The sequence below is a fragment of the Seriola dumerili genome, unplaced genomic scaffold (assembly GCF_002260705.1).
Source record: "Seriola dumerili isolate Sdu_G_001 unplaced genomic scaffold, Sdu_1.0 BDQW01000161.1, whole genome shotgun sequence".
In the NCBI taxonomy this organism is placed as follows: Eukaryota; Metazoa; Chordata; class Actinopteri; order Carangiformes; family Carangidae; genus Seriola; species Seriola dumerili.
The window spans coordinates 7116158-7123355 of NW_019174416.1; the positions used below are offsets into that span (position 1 = coordinate 7116158).

The 7198-nt window shown below is 42.1% G+C and overlaps 2 non-coding genes across 2 annotated transcripts; both read left to right on the forward strand.

Moving 5' to 3' along the window:
• Positions 1 to 4811: 4811 nt before the first annotated feature.
• trnam-cau lies at positions 4812 to 4883 on the forward strand. The gene has a single exon. It is a non-coding gene; the product is annotated as a tRNA-Met (tRNA).
• A 902-nt stretch (positions 4884 to 5785) lies between these two features.
• On the forward strand, positions 5786 to 5867 carry trnal-aag. Its single transcript has one exon. It is a non-coding gene; the product is annotated as a tRNA-Leu (tRNA).
• Positions 5868 to 7198: the final 1331 nt, after the last annotated feature.

Here is a 7198-nt window from a genome sequence, read left to right on the forward strand (position 1 = left end):
TATTGTCTAATAAAGCACTCTGCAGCAGCTCTGTGCAGTGTGACTTCCCAGATAATTGTAAACAGTATGTGTTCATTTAGCCTCTTCCAAGGTTCACACTTCATTAATCTGACTCTAAAGTGACGCACACACTGTCATTAAGAGGCAGATATGGATGCACAAAGATGTTCTAAACGAACACAAACACACACACACACACACACACACACACTGCTCTGCTTTAATTTAGCTCTGCAGCCAGCCTCTCTAACACTGCCTGCTTGAATGCATAGTACCTACTATAGAGTTTCTCCTTCATTTAATAAAAAACTGACTGTAATGATGGCAGCACTTGTTTCTTTATGGTCCTGTTATAACTGCTGACGATCTACCTTCAGAGGAGATAAATCCATTTGTGTGTGCAGCAAGCAATGCTTAAATATAAAGATGACAAATGTGGTGTAGTGCTACTTTACAGTATATGCTTTTACAACTGTAGCATGAGGGATTTTAATAATGCTTTGACGTACAAAGCTGTTTATTTATCTTCATTACATTTATTTGCTCAAATCTAAGCAACTGGACTGCAAAATATATTTAAAGAGCAGATATGTTTTATTGTTATTTGTATGTAATTTTCAACAAGGTTCTGCAAGTGTAGACTTCTCCAAGACTCCAAGGGACATTCATACATGAGAAACAGTCATGACCCGGGCCCACACTGGCGCCACAGGTCTCCCTATGAATGAGAACGGGTGTGCCTAATGTGCCGGAGTACATTCGGGAAGACCACGCCCCCACATCCTCACCCACAATCTGAAAGGGGTCAAACATGGAGAGATCGCTTGATCTCTAGTTAAGCTAAACACAAAAACAAGTTAAATTTGATAAACCCTGTTAATAAAGGATTACTCAGACATCGTGTCACACTCCACAAGAAGAAAACCGTATGACTGCGAGCTGAATTCCGGAGTTACATCAAGTTAAAAGTTACATCTAGTTTAGCTAGAACCAGTTCAGGGCGTCTTAGTGAAAGTTAGTGTTTTTGACGGACTTGCACTGAAGCTGACACCGGTCTGCACCTTGCTGTGTGCACGTGTCCAAAATTAAGAAACAGGCTTCAACATTAGAAATGCACCACACACCACAATAACCCATGTGTTGGCAATCATCTGACCCTGTTGCGCTCTCGAGCAAGACACTGAACCCCTCCAGCTGCAGACCGACCTCTGACCTCCCAGAGGTGAGGCCGGGGAGGGAAAAGAGGACTCATGATTTCATGATCACGTTGAATAAAATGGAATAAAGAAGGAGAAAGATGTGTGGGCCTAGAGAGGGAGAGAGAGTGACAGAGAAAGAGAGACACCGCGGAGGAGGTGGGAGAAAGCAACAAAGAGCGAGCGAGACAGACAGACAGAGTGTCAGAGTGGGATTATGGAAATGTAATATCCGGCTGATAAATCATAGTGACTGTCAGGTGCTCAGTCATCTGATAATATGACAGACAGAGGGAAGACGGCTTCCTCTCCAACCCACTGCTAATTATAGACACATAATGAACTCACATTCAGTGTGTGTGTGTGTGTGTGTGTGTGTGTGAGATCAAGCGTGTGTGTGAAAATAATCGAATTTTTGAACTGGTTTATTTCTGGTGCATGTGTACTTCAAGTTTTTAATATGTGAGCTAAAACAAATTATGTCTTTGATGCGTGATTGTGGTGATATCATTAAATATACTGTATTTCCTACAAAGCAGAGGTGGGGCAAGTCATCGTTTTGCAAGTCACAGGTAAGTCTCAAGTCTTTCCACTTAAATCCAGAGTCAAGTTCCAAGTCAAACATGAGTAGTGCCAAATTAAGTCCCACGTCCTCAACTTTGAGTTTTAAGTCTGTATATACTGTATATGTGAACTATCAACAATACATGTCATATTAGGTGACAGTGGAAAACTGGGCAGCTAAAGTTTGCTGTTTTATAGTTGTGGTTTTAGAGTTGGGACAGGAGCTTGCGTCATAATCTCGAAGAGACGCACATTGCTGCCATTCCACCGCACTGCACAGGTTTTGTCGTGCTGCTACTTTTAGTTCAAATAGAGCAGTGATTCCCACGGGTTCAGGATTTTACTTGTGGCGGTGGATGGCGCAGCGTGTGACTGATGTGCAAGTAGTTCAGAGGAGGAGAGTGTAACCCAGGTTATTTTCTGTAGCTAGACTTTATCAATGTCCCCACAGTGCCCCATTTGCAGACTTTCGGTACACACTACAATTTTACAGATGTTTCCTAAACACCTTAAATGCTATTGGTAGAAGCTAGCTGCACACTGTGTCTAGACGCGACGCACGTGACTCAGGTAGGGGTGTGGCCAAAGATCTGCCAGTCACCTTTGGTGTCTCCCTCAGGAATTGCTCTTGAAACTTTTTTCCTTTTTATTCCACCCTTGAGTAGGGTGGGACTACATGTTTCTCAGAATATTTTTAAATTTAAAAAAGTCACAGCAGTAAGTTGGGAGGTAGAGGTTCAGGGGATGCAGGATGAGAGGGAGAGGAAATGACTCAGGAGGTAAAGAGGATGAGATGATTGACCGTGGAACCTCCTAAAAGTAGTGGTTTCAATCCTGCCCCTGAGGACTTCAGAGTTCTGCTGTAGAGTGTTTCAGTAAAGGTTTGACGTCCTTTACTTGCCCTCAGCTCTTGCTAATATGTTGCACGTGAGGGGATCAGGTCTGAGGGGAGCAGATGGTTGAAAATGAGAAACCCTTGCCCTTGACCAGTAACTGAAAATATGAAATGATTTACTTTCAGAAATAAGTTATTTATTATGTCCTCAATTTTATGTGCAAACAGGAAGTCAACAAAGGTTTGTTAAAATACTGTTGGAATATGCAGCTGGTTTCCATGAGACTTAGATTCCAGGTAAACATTATTAACTAGCTGGCAGGATAGAAAACCAGCTGCACATTTTAATGAAACATTCTCCAACAAAACAAGGAATGTCAAAAGCCAGTAGAAGATTATTTTTAGTCTATGTGTGCAGGAGGAAAGTTATCTGGAGAAAATTATTTTCTCTCTGTAAGATTTGCAAAACGTGTTCTTCAGCATTGTCAATAAATAGACTGTACGTAAAGATGGACGTAACCTGCGTGAAGTCACCCACAGGTTTCTGAGGAGCGGTTTTGAAGCTCAGAGTTGGCTGCCATGCCGTCGCCATCTTGAAAGCGTCTGACTCCGCCTAACTCCCAGCCAATGCAAAAATTGTGCAAAGAGGTGAGGCATGTGGAGCCATTTAAATAACTGTGCTTAGTGATGATATATAAATAAAACAATACTAGCTTTTCACTACCTTAAAAAACAGGAGCACAGACTTTCTCACATTCTGTTAATTAATCGCACAGCAAGACATGTTGTCTGTCTGATAATTGTATGTCGACATGTCAATCAATCAATCAATTAATCAGCCATACGGTCAGTGGAAATGATCAGAAACTTACAAGGACAGTACAGACTGTGGTCTGTTACTTTAAATTTGTAACTCAAACAAAATAACTTCTATAACGGAGGCAGTGTGAAACTACAGTTTCCACAGAATCAAATAAAAGTGGGAAAAGTAAAAAAGCACGATCCAAGCAAAAGGAAGTGATCAAAGTCTGTGTCAGAGTGCAATTGATTCCTCCATTTTGCAACTTTTCTGCTTTTGTAGTGTTTTCTTTTAATGCATGTAACTATATTGTCTCCATAATGATTTCTACAACCAAGTGCCTGCAAAATTCAATAGCAGGAAGCACTAATGACAGTAGGGGGCAATGAGAGAAGACGAGAAACAAAGTGAAAAAAACACGGAGTGAGCTCTACATCTTCTCAACTTCATGTAATATTAACCAGTAATTAAAAGAGCTGAGCTGACTCTAGGCGAATGAGAGAGAGAGGGAGAAGCCTGTGTAGACTTAACAGTGTGTAGTTCACTTCTAACAGCTCATCCCATTAAAGCAGGTTGGCCTTGCTTTACCTCATGTAACCTCACTCTCTAGATTGTGATTGGTACAACACCCAATTAACAACTGTGAAGTAGCATGAGAAAAGTTAAGCAGCTAATGACGGACGCATTCAGCTAAATGTTCTCTCTTATTTGATCATGTTGGGCTCTTTTATTAGACTAACAACATAATTATTCATATAAACACTGAGTCATCTGCCCGGATCTTCAGATTTCCAGTTTTTAACAAGATGAAGACAGCCATGCAAGCAGCTCTGTGCGGTCGCGCTTACGCACAGTAGTCCTTTCAGCTGACTACAATCATTTGCATGCTAACATGCTCACACTGAGAATGTCAAATCAATCTTTATTTGTATGAAATCACAACAGAAGTTATCTCAGGGCAACTTTAATATAGTGCAGGTGTAGACCGCACTCATTCTAATATTATTTAAGAAGACTCAACAATTCGAAAAAAAAAAACATAGTTTTAAGAGGCAGAACCAGGCTCAGAGAGAGAGAGAGAGAGAGAGAGAGAGAGAGAGAGAGGCACACAGCCTGGTGACAGTTAGAGTGATGCAGTGGTTTCCAGTAATCTCATGACAGGACAACATGAACTACACTGTAATTGTATATACTTACAGCAGTTTGACTGATGTATTGACACTGAGGCCGACCCGCTGGTGTTAACAGGTACAAAGCCTGAAATGGTAAAAGAATTAGGAGCCAATTGAAAATTGTTTTAAGTTTGGATTTGAAGGCGTCTGTCCTTTGAACGGGACAATTGAATCGTTTTGATGTCACCTCCTGATGCGAACCAACAGATAATGTGCAGGAGCAGGTAATGAACACAAACACTCAGAGCAGAGTGGCGCAGCGGAAGCGTGCTGGGCCCATAACCCAGAGGTCGATGGATCGAAACCATCCTCTGCTAATGGCAAACTTGCTGGCCGTCATTCCTTCTCCATCATCTTGGTGCTGTAGTTGACACTGTGCTCATGTAGAAAGCAGCTCATGCTCTTCATTTTGCACTAGCTTTTTAAAGCACTTTGCTTTCACTGAAACTCTTTCAGTTTTTTGCCTCTTTTTTCATCTAAATCTTGAAATACTGTTTTGAGTTTTCTAGAGAATTTAATAGTTGTGTCATCATAACCGTGGAGCCGTAACCTTGTCTGGTTGGGTGCTGGATTTAGGCTCTAGTCTCTCAGGAGGTGTGAGTTCAAATCCTACCACTGCCAAGTATCTGTGTGTGCCTATAGGACTGGGGCAAGTGTTCTGACTTCTTGCTTTAGCCTCAATCCATGTTGCCTTGTTACTCGCACTCTGTCTTACTTACCTGTAAGTGTTTCAAAAAAGTCCATGAAATACTGATTTAAACCACCACCACCCTCAGCTTTCACATCTGCACCTGAGTGTTTCTAAACACTCCAATACAGTAGGTGGTGGAATGCACTTTGTTTATGATCTGCTAATAAAGACGATGAGGAGTGCTTGCATTATCAACTACATGGCACTTGTTTATGCTGTCACTTTTGTGAACAAGACAGTCAAATAGCTATAGCATCACACCATAAATAGCAGTCCACCTCCGTGTTTCGGTATGGTAGTTTTCACGCTACATGCTAATTGTCGCCCCTTTTCTTTGCTGTGACGTCTTTCAGAGCACACACACACACACACACTGTAAACTGACCTGCCACCTGCCAAGCACAGTGCTGGTAAACCAGAAACAACGTGGCCACATCTTCTGCTGAGAGTGAGCTGCACCTGGGGATGCAAGAGTGAGCGCAGCCCCAAAATTACTTTCAGAAACATACGGTACGTGGTTGCATATGTGGTAGTGTGGCCGAGCGGTCTAAGGCGCTGGATTAAGGCTCCAGTCTCTCAGGAGGCGTGGGTTCAAATCCCACCACTGCCAATTCTTTATTTTTACAGTGATGTCAAACAACATGGACTGTACCTCAAATCATTATGAAAGAGCAAGAGATGTGGGGCTGACCAGTCATGCAAAACAAGGAAAAATAATTAAAATGAATTATTAAAAATTAATCAACTGAGGGTGAAAGACACTTAGAATGAAAGGGATTTTGAGAGTGAGAGTTTGGACAGGAAGTTTAGTGTTGACCAGCTGTGGTTACATGTCTGTGGAGGAGAAGCAACAAGCTAGAAGTGGCAGAGGTGATGACATGATTTTTTCACCTGCAGAGGCTCTTTACCACAAGTTTACTTGTATTATTTGACTTACAACGACCTGTACGTTTGCATCAATCTCATCTACACTTGTTGCCATTTGTGTTTGGATCTGATTCTGGCTCTGGTAGGAAGACAAATATTCTTAATCCTGCCTACAAAGCCCTAATTGCCTTGGTTGTTTGTCCAAGAAGAGAAACAGATGTACATGAGCTGACGAGCAGACCTAGCCTATTTGAATAACTGACAAATAAATCAGAGACGTGTGAAGGGATTGGAAGGTCTGGAGCCGAGCTCATTTCTGTCTGGATCACCATGAAATCTGAATCCGAAACCACTACCATGTTACAGGATAGCTGAATTGAGCTATCATTGTGAGCAGTTCAGGGTACAGACAAATAAAATGCATTAACGAAAAAAACATTTTCTTTCTTGTTTCTAACCCTTGACTCACCCAGCACACCCACCCTTCCACACACACACACACACACACACTCACTTCTTCCTGCCCTTATTAGCCCTGTGCCCTGGCCATAAGAACAATCACCTCACAACTTTTTAAAGGAATGATCAGCATCAGTAGAAACTTCATTCTAAGCAGAATTTCTCCCATACCGTCTCTCTGCCTCACCCCTACCCTCCCTCAGGCAAAACATTTTGCTGACCAAGACTTAGCCAGCCATCAAGAGTTACAATTTCCCCTTTATTCACTTTATGTCAAGTCTGCTCATAACGGGGGTCAATAAACGTAGACGTTCTCATTTTGGCCGAGGGAGGAGGGCTCTTTGAGTCAGGAGGAAAATCTTCAGCGTTGGGGAATGCACACTCTGGCTTTTTAAACTGATGATGCCTGCAACGGTTTTTGTGAGCACTGTAATACTGTGAGAAGTCGAAGGTCCCCCGCTGGTCAGTCTGTTGTTTGTCTACATGGCGATGTCCGCTAATGTGAGTTCAGCAGAAACCTTCCATTTACCTCAGCAGTGCAGTAGAGTAACTAATAGGGCTATTTGGAGAACTCCACCTTAAATTTTTTTCAGCTCAGTCTTAATACAATACCGT